Consider the following 12,867-nt stretch of genomic DNA (forward strand, 5'->3'; position numbering starts at 1 on the left):
TTTTTTAAACAGAAAAGGAAAGAAAACATGTGTAACAACAAGCTTACTGGAGGAGACAGTGGCATGACCTTATTAATGCCACAATAGGAAAATGCAAGATACATGTGGCACCATTAAAAGAAGGACAAATCCTGGGCTCCATGATAACCTGGATCTGGCAAGTCTCCTGGAGGGTTGTAAGAGCTAGCTGGGTCCAAGCATGTAGACAGAATAGGACTAAGCCGTCTCAGGCATTCACCCCAGGGCCTCTTTAAGAGGAAGAAACTGGCCACAAGGAGAATGGAAGTGAGATGGCAGCTTTAGCTGTCCTGATTTTTTAGATTAACTAGGGAATAAAAGCCCTCAAAAAAAAATAAGCTAACAGCAGCATGGAAAGTGTCAATCTCTCTCTCTCTCTCTCTCTCTCTCTCTCTCTCTCTCTCTCTCCCTCCCTCCCTCCCTCCCTCTCTCTCTCTCTCTCTCTCTCTCTCCCTCCCTCTCTCTCTCCCTCCCTTTCTCTCTCCCTCCCTCTCTCTCTCTCTCTCTCTGTGTGTGTGTGTGTGTGTGTGTGTTGCTCACTGAGAGCGGGTGGCTTTTTTAAAAAAAAAAGGCTCATGCATTTCAAGCAGGCCTCAAACTCTCTACATAGTTGACAGTGGCCTTAAACTGTGATCCTCCTGCCTGTACCTCCCACTACTGGGATTACATTCATGTGTGGCCCATGGTCAGTTTATATGGTGTCGGGGCTTTGTGTATGATAGGCAGGCACTCTATATCCTTAGCTCCTTTCTGGCTATTTTTTTGTTTTTGGCAATGGGTTTCACTATGTAAGCCAGGGTTGGGCTGGAACTGACTGTATTGACCAGACTGGCCTTGAACTTTCAATGTGTGCCACTCTGCCCCATTTGAGTGATCTTTTTCAAGACAAGAGACAATGTTCAGAGTTAAGATTTTATTGGGCAGGTGTGGCCAAGCAGAAGAGGCACTGGTTTAAGCAAAGTTTAAATAACCAGGCCCTGCATTTGCAAGAGCAGACATTGGGGACCACTCCCTTCTGGTTTTCCCCTCTGTTCCACGACCACTTCCTCATCCTCTACCCAACTGCTAACTTCAGAATCTCCCTTGAACAGAAAGTCTTTTAATCTCCATGCTTTCCTTATACTTGCTTTCTGCTACCATCTTTTTCTCCCCCTGAGACAGGGTTTCTCTGTGTAACAGCCCTATCTGTCCTGCTACTAGCTCTGGTAGACCAGGCTGGCCTTGAACTTACAGAGATCTGCCTACCTCTGCCCCTGAGTGCTGGGATTGAAGGTGTGCGCCACCACTGCCCAGCTTACCGTCTTTCCTGATGTCTTCAGCAGCAATCTGGTCCACATCGGATTCTTTTCTTTCTTTTATTTTTTTTTCCATTTCCAATCCAGAATTCTGTGAGTTCCTGGTGTGCACTTATTCCTGGGAAGATCAACAAGCACCATTCCCCTCAGATAAGGAACTAATGACAGTGGAAAAGTCCACTCAATAGGTGGTGAACTAGTGAGTTTAACTGGGGTTACTCACACAAGGCTAGGTCCCCAGCAGGAGCACCACTGAAGAAAATGTCTCTGTCTCCCATAACCGGTACCTGCCTATTTATTGTCAGGGAAGGAAAGGGTCTTGGGAGTCTCTCGCCTCACCTCCATGATGGGAAGTTAATGGGTCCAATCTTGTGAAAGTCCCGAGTTAATGCGGGCTGCAAAGATAAAAGGACAGTGGCCTTGTTGTGCTCAGAGAACAAGTGGTCCACAATAGCTCCAAATCCCACGGTGTGTTCAAACCTCAATCCATCACCCCCAAGACCAAACTCACTGTCTTCTTCCCCAGCCTTTCCCAGTCTTTAACTTCACTAACCCCTTGCTTCCTTCTGGGTGCTCACATGGGCAGCTCACCCTCCACTCAGCTGCCTGCCTCCTGGGAGGCCTCCTTCATTCCCTGGTTCTCATCTTCATCCAGCTGGGCACAACATTGCCTTTCCCTTTTCTGTTTGTTGTGTGTATGCATGTGCACCATGGCAAACACATACAACTCATAGGACAACCTGTGGCAGTAGGCAACTCTCTTCTGTTGTGTGAACCTAGGCTGCATTCACGTCACCAGGCCCTGATTCTAGTCTTTCATGCTCCCTTTCCTCCTCCTCCCACTGGCCTGCTCTTCAGAACACCCAAGTGTCCATGTACCATTGCTTTCATTCACACCGCTAAAACAATCAGCTGGCTCAGAAGCCATCGTTTCTCTAATGTAAAGTTCCTCTTCCTCTCACTTATCTCTTGGCTTCTTTCAAAAAATCTGTTTTACTGATATTTATTTATTTGTGAGTGTGTGAAAATGCATGTATAGCATGACCCCTCAGTGGGCATCAGAGGGCAAATGGAGTCAGTTCTCTCCTTCCACCACGTGGCTCTTAGGGTGACCTCAGATGCGTAGGTTTAGTAGGAAGCCTCTCTACCTGTTGAGCCACCTCACTGACCCCAAAGATTTATTTTAAAATAGTTTTACATATCCATACTATATATATTTAAATATTATGAACCAAAATAAACCCCTTTTTTCAAGCTGAAGAAATGGCTCAGTGGGTAAGAACGCTTGCTGTACAAGCATGAGGAACTGAGTTAGATGGCAACACCCATGTAAGAAGCTGGGCGTGGCTGTGCCCTCCTTAGCCCCACGTTTGTGAAGGGTGGAAACAGGAGGGTCACTGGAGCTTGCCAGCCTAGCTCCGCGCTCAGTGGCAGGACCTGTCCTGAAGGAAGAAGAGAAACTTACAGAGCAGGGTGCCCAACATCCTGCTGGGGCCTCCATGGGCACGCCCATAGCATGTGCACACATGAACATGCTCATGGTTTCCTCCAAATATACCGGGCACAGGGCTCATACTCGCAATCCCAGCACTGGAAAGGCAGCAGTAGGAAGAGGGCCCCAAGTCCAAGTCCAGCCTGGGCTACCGAGTGAGTTCCAGTCTAGTGTGAGAGCAATAGTGTGAGATGCTGCCTCAAAAAGTAAGTTAAAAAATTCAAACATTCTAGAAAAGTACCAAACAACAATAGCAGAAGCAAAACTTATCTCTTCAGGGCTGGAGAGATGGCTCAAGGATGAGTGTGTTCGCTGCTCCTACAGAGGACCTGAGTTCAGTCCCCATCGCCCACATGAGGCAGTGCACAGCCTCCTGGACTCCAGTTCCCGGCGATCTGACGCCCTCTTTTTACCTCCTATAGACATCTACTTGCACACAAACTCATACAGGCACACACACACACACTCAATAAATAAATAATAAGCTTAAACACAAACCTAGGCATACGGTTTTGACATATTTTGCCAGCTTTCCCTGAGCAAACTCCCAGTGGCAGAATTGCTGACTCACAAGCGTAAGTGTCCCAGTGTTGACAGACATTGCTAAATGCCCCGACTGAAGGGGTGGCTGTACTTACACTGGCAGCGCTAGCTCACGAGATTGCCTGTTTCTGGCATCCCCACAGACACGGGGCATTGTCAGCACTGGTTTATCTTCCGGGCTCGTCTTCCCTTGCATCTCTCTGTAAGTATGGCTGATCTGAGACAAGGTCTCTCGAGCCCCGCTCACCACAGAGCCAAGCACAACCTTGAACTACAGGTCCTCCTGCCTCTAGGTACTGAGGTACTGGGATTACAAGTGTGTGTGCACCACAACAGTCTTTTGTGTGTGGGTGTGTAATGGAATCCACAGCCTTGCATTTTCTAGGCAAGGACTCTAAGCTACATCCTAGCTATGCTTCTTCCTCTTTTTAAAAAATTTTTCTCATGTATGAGAGTTTTGCCTATGTTATATGTGTGTCATGTGTATGACCAGTGCCTAAAGGGATCTGAAGATAGCTCTGGATCCCCTAGAACTGGAGTTATAGATGTTTGTAAGATACTATGTGGGTGCTGGGAACCAAACCTGCGCCCTCTGCCAAACCAGCCAGTGCTTTTAACAAACGAGCCATCTCTCTAGACTTTAGGAGGATCCTTTTTTCTGATCCTTGGATCTCTACTTTCAAATGCTGAGACTGCAGTACACTCCATCACCTAGACTGAAGTTATTTTTCTTTCTTTTTTTCTTTTACTGTTTCTTTTTTGAGACAGCCTCACTACATAGACCCAACTAGCCTTGAACTCACAGAGATTTGTCTGTCTCTGCCTTCCTAGTGTTGGGATTAAAGGCATATATGGGCTATACCCAGCCAGTTTGCTTTTACATTTAAAATTTGTATTTATTTTGTAGAGAGTGGGAGTCATGTGCATGCCACAGTTCATGTATGGAGGCTGGGGGACAATTACAAGAATCCACTCTTTCCTTCCACCTATGGATCCTGGGGACTGAACTCAAGTCGTCAGACTTGGTGGCAAGCACCTTTACCTGCTGAGCCATCTTGTTGGTTTAGTAATTTTCTTAAAAATGTAGTCTGGATTGTTTTTCCTAGCCATAGGAGACAGTACCTGTGGGACTTAAGTTTTGGAGTCTGAAGTCCGTTCACAGGGCCCAAGTTCCCTTTTCATAGGAAGGAGCTGCATGATGAAGCAGGGAAACTTACAGGCCATTTCCTGACCCAGAAAAGGAATTAGGACGGCAAAAGAACAAGGTTCGCTCATCTCCTGCTGGCTCATCCTCTGTAGGATTTAAACTAGATCCAGACTAGATCTAAACAGGTCATGTGAACACTTAAATGACCTCTTCCTTTGCAAACAGGGACTTGGCAGTTATACACTTACCTTAAATCAAAACTTTGAATTGAGGGTTACTATGTCACAGGTCACTAAAATGAGCAAGCGAGAAGCTTTCATTTTGCCGATAATCATAAGTGTGTGAAGAATTTCTCCAGTAACTATGACACTGTTGAAGTTCTGGGCACTTGGCTCATAAAAGGGCTGGGTATACACAAGGCCCACTCACAGGAGCACACAAAACTTCTGCCAGTCTTCCTCAGGGCCAGTGATATGTAACCATCTGCCAAGTGACCCATATCTCACAGAAACACGTTTTAACAGACTTCTTCCAGACAGCAGAAGGTAGGGTATAAAAAATTCCCGGGGAAACCTGAGCAGGTCTGGTTTTCCACATCTGCACAAATCCTTAGCTCCAGTCCTTGGCCACAACTCGCTAAGCAGAAGATCCACCGAGGGGCTGCCTTTTTAGTCTCTAGGAGAGGAAGCCAACAACCATCACTGCAGAAGTCTTTGTAACTTGTATCCTTCCATCCTTGCTCATGTGCAACGCTGTCTGCATGAACTGCCGCTTACTGATAGAGGAGCACATCTCTTCCTGGCAGTCAAGGTCGTATCAAGTGGCCCAGTGCCCCCAGCCCATGGTAGGGGCATTGCCAAACCATAGGCAGGAATTAAAGTGTAAGCATGCAGGCCAGCACTTTTGCTCCATTGCTGCCGTAATCAGAGAATATCTAGACAAGCTTCAACCTTGTCTGAAACTGAAAGCTGTTAGTTATCAGTCACTGCAGCAGGGCAGAATATAGCCAGGCTGGAAGAGATCCAGAGAAAGAATAGGCCACATAGCGGCCTACCAAAGGAGAAAGACGCCCGCTGGAACCTTACCTTACCCATAGGTCACAACCTCGGGTAACATATGGATTAATTTAAGATATAAGAGCTAGCTAGAAATATGCTTGAGCCATTGACCAAACAGTGTTGTAATCAATATAGTTTCTGTGTGATGATTTGGGTCTGGGAGGCTGGGAAAGAACGAGCAGTCTCTGCCTACAGTAGAGAGCTATGAGAGCTAAGGCTGAGAGGGGTGAGTCCAGATGATAATGGAAAAAGATTGCATCCTAGCCCAACAGTCATACCAATGGACCACGTTAAAACAGCCATGGTTCTAGACAATGACAAACAGCTGGATAAACTGGAATCAAATGGTGTCATTGTACCTGTAAGAGTCACTGGGTGCTGAGAGATGGGCTTTGCTCACAGCAGATGAAACTCAAACCAGAGCTTCTTGCCACTGCCACTGCTGCCCCTTCCTTCCTTCCTGTCTGTCTATCTATCATCTTATATCTGTCTTATTATTGGTCAAAGAGCAGGATAATCTGGAAGACAGATTCACAAATCACCTTCTCAGTTCTTGGAGGTTGTGGAAGTCAAATACAACGAAAAACGTGAAAGAGAAGAATACTCATGTTTTTTTCTGGGAATGGGAGATTTTCCCCAAATTCCGACACCACTGTTTTTTGCTGCTTTGACGGTTCCTTTTTGTCACCATCAGGTAACTGTCAACTGCTGTAGTGACATTTAATATGCAGATGAGATTATAATGAAGCTAGCTGGTGCTATTTAAATAAAAACTGTCTCTGAGAGCTTCGTGTATTTGAACACTTGATCCCTAGCTGGTGGTGGTATTTGGAGAGGTTATAGAGCCTTCAGGAGGTGCAGCCTTGCTGGAGGAAGCACCTCACTGGGGTGGGCTTTGCAGGATCTATAGCATCTCCCCACTTCTGGTTTGCTCACTCTGCTTCCTGTGAGAGATAGAAATGTAATCTCTTAGCTTTCTGCCCCTGCTGCCATGTCTTCCTTGACATTATGGACATCCAGTCCCTGGAGCCATAAGCTAAAATGAACTCATCCTTATGTTGCTTTTGGTCATGATATTTCCTTACAACAACAGAAAGATAACTAAAACAATGGGGGGGGGGTGTCACTCTGGCTGCTATCTTAGATGCAACCGGTTTTGGCAATCCCACCTGCTCAGGAACCTATAATCAATAGACATCCTCGAAGTAACAGTAGAGTTGGGTAGAAATTTGGCTATTTCACACGGGCAGCACAACGGGCTACAAGTGCACATTCTGACCAGTTGTGTGGCTTACAACTGTAATCCTAGTTATACAGGAGGCTGAGGCAGGAGAATTGTAAGACCTAGGCCAACCTGGGAAATTTATCGAGACTCTGACTCAAAAAAAAAAAATCTGTCTGTCTATGTCTATCTATCTATCTATCTATCTACCTATCTACCTATCTATGGGATTAGAAAGATACCTAGCTTCAAACCCAGGATTCATTCCTAGCAATAAATAAATGAATAAAAACACAAAAGAGTGGAAGGCTGAGAAGGGGTGGGAGAGAGATTGATTCTGAGTTGAGTGTGATGACACAAGCCTGTAATTCCAGCACTTGGGAAGCAGTCAGGAGGCTCGTGTATTCACAACCAGGCTGAGCTACAGAGAAGCCCCTGTTATTATTGTCCATAATAACAATAATAAAGGTATATTCTGAGACACTAGGGATTAGGTTAGAGCTTGGACATATGGATTTCAAGGGCACCCAGTTTTAGCTCAGAACAGCTACCAGCGGGTAAGGAACAAAATGTTTTAAAAATGCGATTTTTGAAAAAAATCAAGTTCTCTATAGCTGAGGCTGGTCTCAAACAGCGCCTCCTCCTCGAAGGACTGGGATTGCCTTGAGAGACCACAACCGCCCAGCTCCCACCGCCAGTTTTTTCTTTCAGTTTTCTTGTCTATTACCTCGTGCCTACCTCTCTACACCACTGTGCTGCAGGTGTTCGCGAGAAACCTCGGAAACAGAGATGAGATTGAAATCATACCTGGTGTTGCCAGGTTCTTGTCAAAGAAAGAATTCAGAGATGAAAGCAAGCAAGAGGGGGAGAGGAAGATTTTAGAGCATATTCAAGAGGAAGTACAGGCTTCTCCCTACAAAATACTAGCTGGTATATTTTTCTAAAAGAAAAATGATACCAGTACTTGGGAAGTGGAAACAAGAGGATCAGGAATGTGAGGGCAGCCTGGGTTACATGAGAGCCCTGTCTGAGCACCAAGACATACAGAGAGAAGAGGGCGGTGGGTGGGAGGGAGGAGAGAGGGAGGGGGGAGGGAGGGGGTGAGAAGAGAGGGGAGAGAGGGGGGGAGAGAGAGAGATTGAGATTATCTCTGGGTCGTATCTAGAGAAAAATTTACTGAATTGTTAAGAGAAAACAGCCAGGCCTGGCAGCTCAAGCCTGATATCTCAGCTACTCAGGTCAGGAGGACAGAAAGCTCAAGGCCCCCCAGGACTGCAGAGCAGGTTCAATGCTGGACTAGAATACAAACAGTAACTACTACAAAGGAACTGGGGATACAGCTCTGTGGTAGAGCACTCACATGTTCAACGGCATGTTCAATCCTCTAGTGTTGAAGAGAATGAGATAGAGAAACCATGCCATGTTTCTCTGAACAGTAAAGTGTGTGTTCATGAAAAAGTTATGAGATGATGAAATATTTCTATTTCAGAAAATACGACATATTTATTGTTTGACTATAAAAAGATCTCATCAATCTAGATATCAGATCTTTGACCCAGGCTCAAGTCCCCGTCTGCCACCGAGTTGATACATGACTGGGATGAATCACATGCCAATTTTTTCATCTATAAAACAGGAGGAGAAATAAGTAGCAACTGCCCATTAGAACTGTTGTAAGGTGCAGCCATTACAGCAATGCTCACCCAAGTGAGCACTATGGCCTCATTATCTCCTTCAGGGTCTTCTCACTGTACCACATGCATTTTTCCTATCCTTCACGTTAAGAATCAAGACACAAAACAGAGAAAAATACAAAATGACTTTAAAAGGAAAGTCGGCCAGTGAGATGGCTCAGTAGGTAGAGGTGCTTGTTACCAAGTCTTATGATCTGCATCAGATCCCTGGTAGAGACAGAACTCTCAAAAGTAGTCCTCTGACCTCATACACACACACACACAAATGTACACACATAAACACACACTAAAACATTTTATAAGTGGAGGGAATTTATATAGCCCCTGTTTCTGATCCTGTTAGAGCTAGCTTGCTTCTGAAGCTACCTGACTAAAAGACGGGCACCCTTCTGGAGACTTCTGGTAGATTCCTTTCTCCCTGATGTGTCCTTACACAGAAGGCTCGCAGCCTCAGGCTTTCTTGCATTTCAGCTTCAGCAGCCCAGTCTGTCACCTGGTGATCCCCACATACTATCATTCTTGCATCTTATTCCCTTGTGCTGAGTCAACAGCCGTGGCTGGATTTTGTTTGTTTGTTTGTTTGGAACAGAGTCTCTTGCAGCCCGGGGTCATCTCAAGCTCACTATGGCTGAAGGCTGGCCTGGAACTCTCGACCGTCCTGTCTACCTTCATCCCAAGTGCTGGAATGACAAGTGTGTGCTGCATGATAAGCTTTTCTGTCTTCCTTTTAGTGAGCCAGTGTGATGGCTATCCTTGATTGTCAATTCGACTACATCTGGAATGAACTAAAACCAAAGAAGCTAGATACACCTGTGAGGGATTTTCTTCTCAATTCAATCATTTGGGGTGGGAAGATCTAGCTTAAATCTGGGTCACCCCTTCTAGTGGCAGCCAATATAAGGCACATGGAAAAAGGAAGCTCTTTGTCCTTGACTACAGGGTCACGTCTTCTGGCGGCAGCCCATATAAGGGACACATACATGTGTCAGGTAAATGTCTTCTCTCACTTTCCAGAACTCTCTCCCAGAAGCTCTGATGTGACTCATAAGACCTGGGTTGTTCTATTTGCCGAATGGGTAACAAACATCAGTTTCCAGCCCTGTCTTTGAAAGCGTCCATCAGTCTCCATGATACCTTAAGATTCTCTGGGTTGAGAAATATGGAGCCTTTGGGCAGTGATTCAAATTTTCCCTCTCTGCTTTATAACAATTCAAATTCAACACATCTCATTAGTGCTAAATATGACTTAAACTAATAACTTCTGCTTTGTTTTGCCCTTGGGGCACTAATTATGAAATTAGAAATTTCATCCTCCCTCCAGAACAGGATGGCCATGAGCCTTTCTGTTAGCTAAGGGCTCTCCATTTTATTAATTGTAAAGCTGATCCCAAAGCCAAGGCAGGACCCCTTTCCATCGGTCTTGTTGGATCTCCAAGGTTCATGTCCCTACTTGATGTTCCTTTCCCCTTTAGCCCTCTCCAGCACCCTGTTAGGTGCATGCAGAGCAAAGCTTCAGCAAACAGAGCACCTTATTACCATGGAGGTTATGTACCAAACTGGGAATTGGAGACATCCATCAACTAATCATCAAGTCTGCAATTTCAAAGAGCACTTAGCAGCATGAGAAAAGATTGAACCCTGTGAGAAATCTTTGGAGGTGAACAAAGGCTTCATCTAGGAAGTGGAAGCTGAGCTGGGAGGCACGGAAAGAGTGTGCCAGGCACCACCATTTTTAAGAGTCTGGAGTAGGAAGAGGACCACAACTGTCTCCATGTCAGTACCTGCCTTTTCATTTTAACAGTTGGAAAAGAACGGACAACGTGAATAACGTGAGATGAAAATGTGTCCTTGTTTTGATGTGCATCAGTGGATGACTTGAACTGTTAGCAAACGAGATTCACAGTAGGAGACGGAGGGGAGCGCCACACAGGATGAGGTTTGAAGCAGTAGTGGCAGCATCCCACTCCATCCTTTAAAGAGAGTATGCTTGGTGTTAGCCAAGCATGGTGGAACACACATGAAGTTTTCTCTCTCTAGAGGCTGAGGCTGGGCAGGCTTGTCATGAATTCTAGGCCAGTCTGGGCTACACAGTGAGTTCCAGGCCAACACAGGCTGCAGAGTGAGACCCTGCCTCAAAAAACAAAACAGAGTATGTAGAGAATTTCACCTTTTGTCCCACCTACAAAGAGACACCTGTAAAAGATCATTCACTGCTTTAGCAATTCCTATTAGAGGCCGGGCGGTGGTGGCACATGCTTTTAATCCCAGCACTTGGGAGCGTGAGACAGGGAGATCTCTGTGAGTTTGAGGCCAGCCTGGTCTACAAAGTTCCAGTGCTGTTACACGGAGAAACCCTGTCTTAAAAAAACAAAACAAACAAAAAATCCTGTTATATGTTAGACACTGTGCTAAAAATTTCCTACTGTTAACCCAACTTTCCAGGCTAAAGACGAGGTGTAGAGGTTGCTTATTCTGTAATGCACGATTAAAACCACAACTAGAAGACCCTATATTGACCTATGAGCAAGACAGAGTTAATAGTGTACAACTGAGTCTAATCCTCTTGGCAGGATGAGCCAGCTGTAGAGCTGGGTGCAAGGGAAGATCAGAATGCAATGAGCTAATCTTTGAATGCAATCCCCTTCCTCTGCCTCCCTACTAATGAACGTTTTAATTATCTTCTGGCTTCCATATAGATATTTCTGCCAGAAGATAATGCACTGACCAGTCTACCTAGACATGTTGGTCTAGCTGGCAATTTTATTACTCATTGTGAGGTGAGTTACTCTTCATGGCTGAGCCCTCTTTCTAGTCCCTAAAACAAGTAAAAATTATGAAAGTCTTGACTACTTTCCCATGAGGAGCTAGTCTGAAAAATAAAACAACAAATAAGAACCAAATATTGTCTCTTTGTGACTTAATGTCTGGCTTCTTGCAGGGATGTGCTCTTGGCCGTGGAGATGAGCCTGTTTCCCTATCTTCTTTGTTAAGGCTCCTAGCACAGCCCAAGAGCTTCCTTTGTTTCCCACGGTGCCTTTCTCAAACTCCCACCTTTCCACTGGCACACACCCTACAGGGAAAGGCTCCTTGCTGTTCACAATGTACCTAATTTTCTGAGCCGCCAGCAGCTGGAGGCTGTCGTTCTGCCTCACAGTATTACGAGCATCTTAGGGTAGGAGCAGGCTGTTCCCTAACATTCTAAAAAGCCATGTTCTTCACAAACGACAGATCTCACGAGCCACCATTAGCGCTCCAGGGTTGCCCTAAGGCTGGTCCAGTAGACACGTGATGCTGGTCTCACAATGGCTCTCCGCCTGTAATCAGCTCCTGACTCCACTCTTTGTTGGCATATGTTTTCACTGTTTCCTCTTAATTCCTTTCATGGGAAAAACTGAGACAACTGCAAAGGTTTGAAAGGGAAAGTGTTCTGAAATCGAGGCCATTTGACCTTGGCAAGAGACCGAAAGCATACTTGAAGGTTTGGATGGCGCACACACACACACACACACACACACAACACACACACACACACACACACACACACACACACACACACACACACACACACACACACACACCTTCCATATTCTTCCGAAAAAGATTGATTCAACATTCATTTCTCCCTCAGAAGCATGGAAAACCAAGCCGAGCAAGGTCAGACTTAGGACACAGAGGCTCTAGACTCCAAGGGTCCACGAAGCAAGGCGAGGGGGGGGGGAGGCAGGCAAGTGGCAACTGTTTAAAAAACAATACAGCATTCCCGTTAGTCGGCTTTACAACCATTTCACCAGAGCATTTGAGAAATGACTAACAGCTGGGCCGGAGCCCCTCGGAATCTCTTGTCCCCCGCAAGGAACCGCGTAGGATGAAGAAGGGCCGTGCACAGCCGCCTCCCGGGCCAGCCAACATGGCCACCTTCACATGGCGGAGAGCCACGCGGCGCCGGTGCACTAGGTGGGGGAACGGCGCGGGTGGCGTGAGAGACCCTCGGCTGGAGTCACAGTACAAAACGGCCGCCATTCCCGCATCCACCACTGGGGGGCGCGCGCGCTGGCCGACCTCCGCGGGCAACGGTCGGAAGGGATGTACCATATCCCTGTACAGGGGACACCGTCTTCCCTCCTGCGTGCAACCCAGGAAGGGGCTAAAAGCCCAGCCTGCTCAGGGACTCATCTCCAATTACCTCATGCCGCTAAAATGACTAACTCCTGGCAGGAGGCGCCGTTAACCCCGCTCAACCCCCCTCTTCGGCAAAATGGTCTCGCCCGCGCCCGGCGGGGCGCACCATCCCGCCAATTCCCCTCCGCCCGCCGGTGGCGCATTGGCGCGCGACGCCGAGGGGCGGGGCCCGAGCCGGGCGCGCGCGGGCGCTGCTCTATAAATAAGGGCCCGCTCGGC

The 12,867-nt window shown here is 46.6% G+C and overlaps 1 long non-coding RNA gene across 2 annotated transcripts in view; it reads right to left on the reverse strand.

Annotated features, from left to right (window-relative positions):
- Positions 1-4,595, reverse strand: part of LOC125406016 (uncharacterized) — a 42,461-nt gene extending 37,866 nt beyond the window's left edge. The window contains exons 1-2 of one of the 2 annotated variants that reach the window (XR_015002287.2): positions 1,537-4,591; positions 1,317-1,431 (exon numbers count right to left, since the gene is read on the reverse strand). This is a non-coding gene — a long non-coding RNA (uncharacterized LOC125406016). Of the gene's footprint in view, positions 1-1,316; positions 1,432-1,536 lie in introns of both variants that reach the window. The other variant, XR_015002286.2, reaches the window with a different exon arrangement.
- Between the last annotated feature and the right edge of the window lie 8,272 nt (positions 4,596-12,867).

Source organism: Myodes glareolus, chromosome 6 (assembly GCF_982192425.1).
Source record: "Myodes glareolus chromosome 6, mMyoGla1.1, whole genome shotgun sequence".
Lineage (NCBI taxonomy): Eukaryota > Metazoa > Chordata > Mammalia > Rodentia > Cricetidae > Myodes > Myodes glareolus.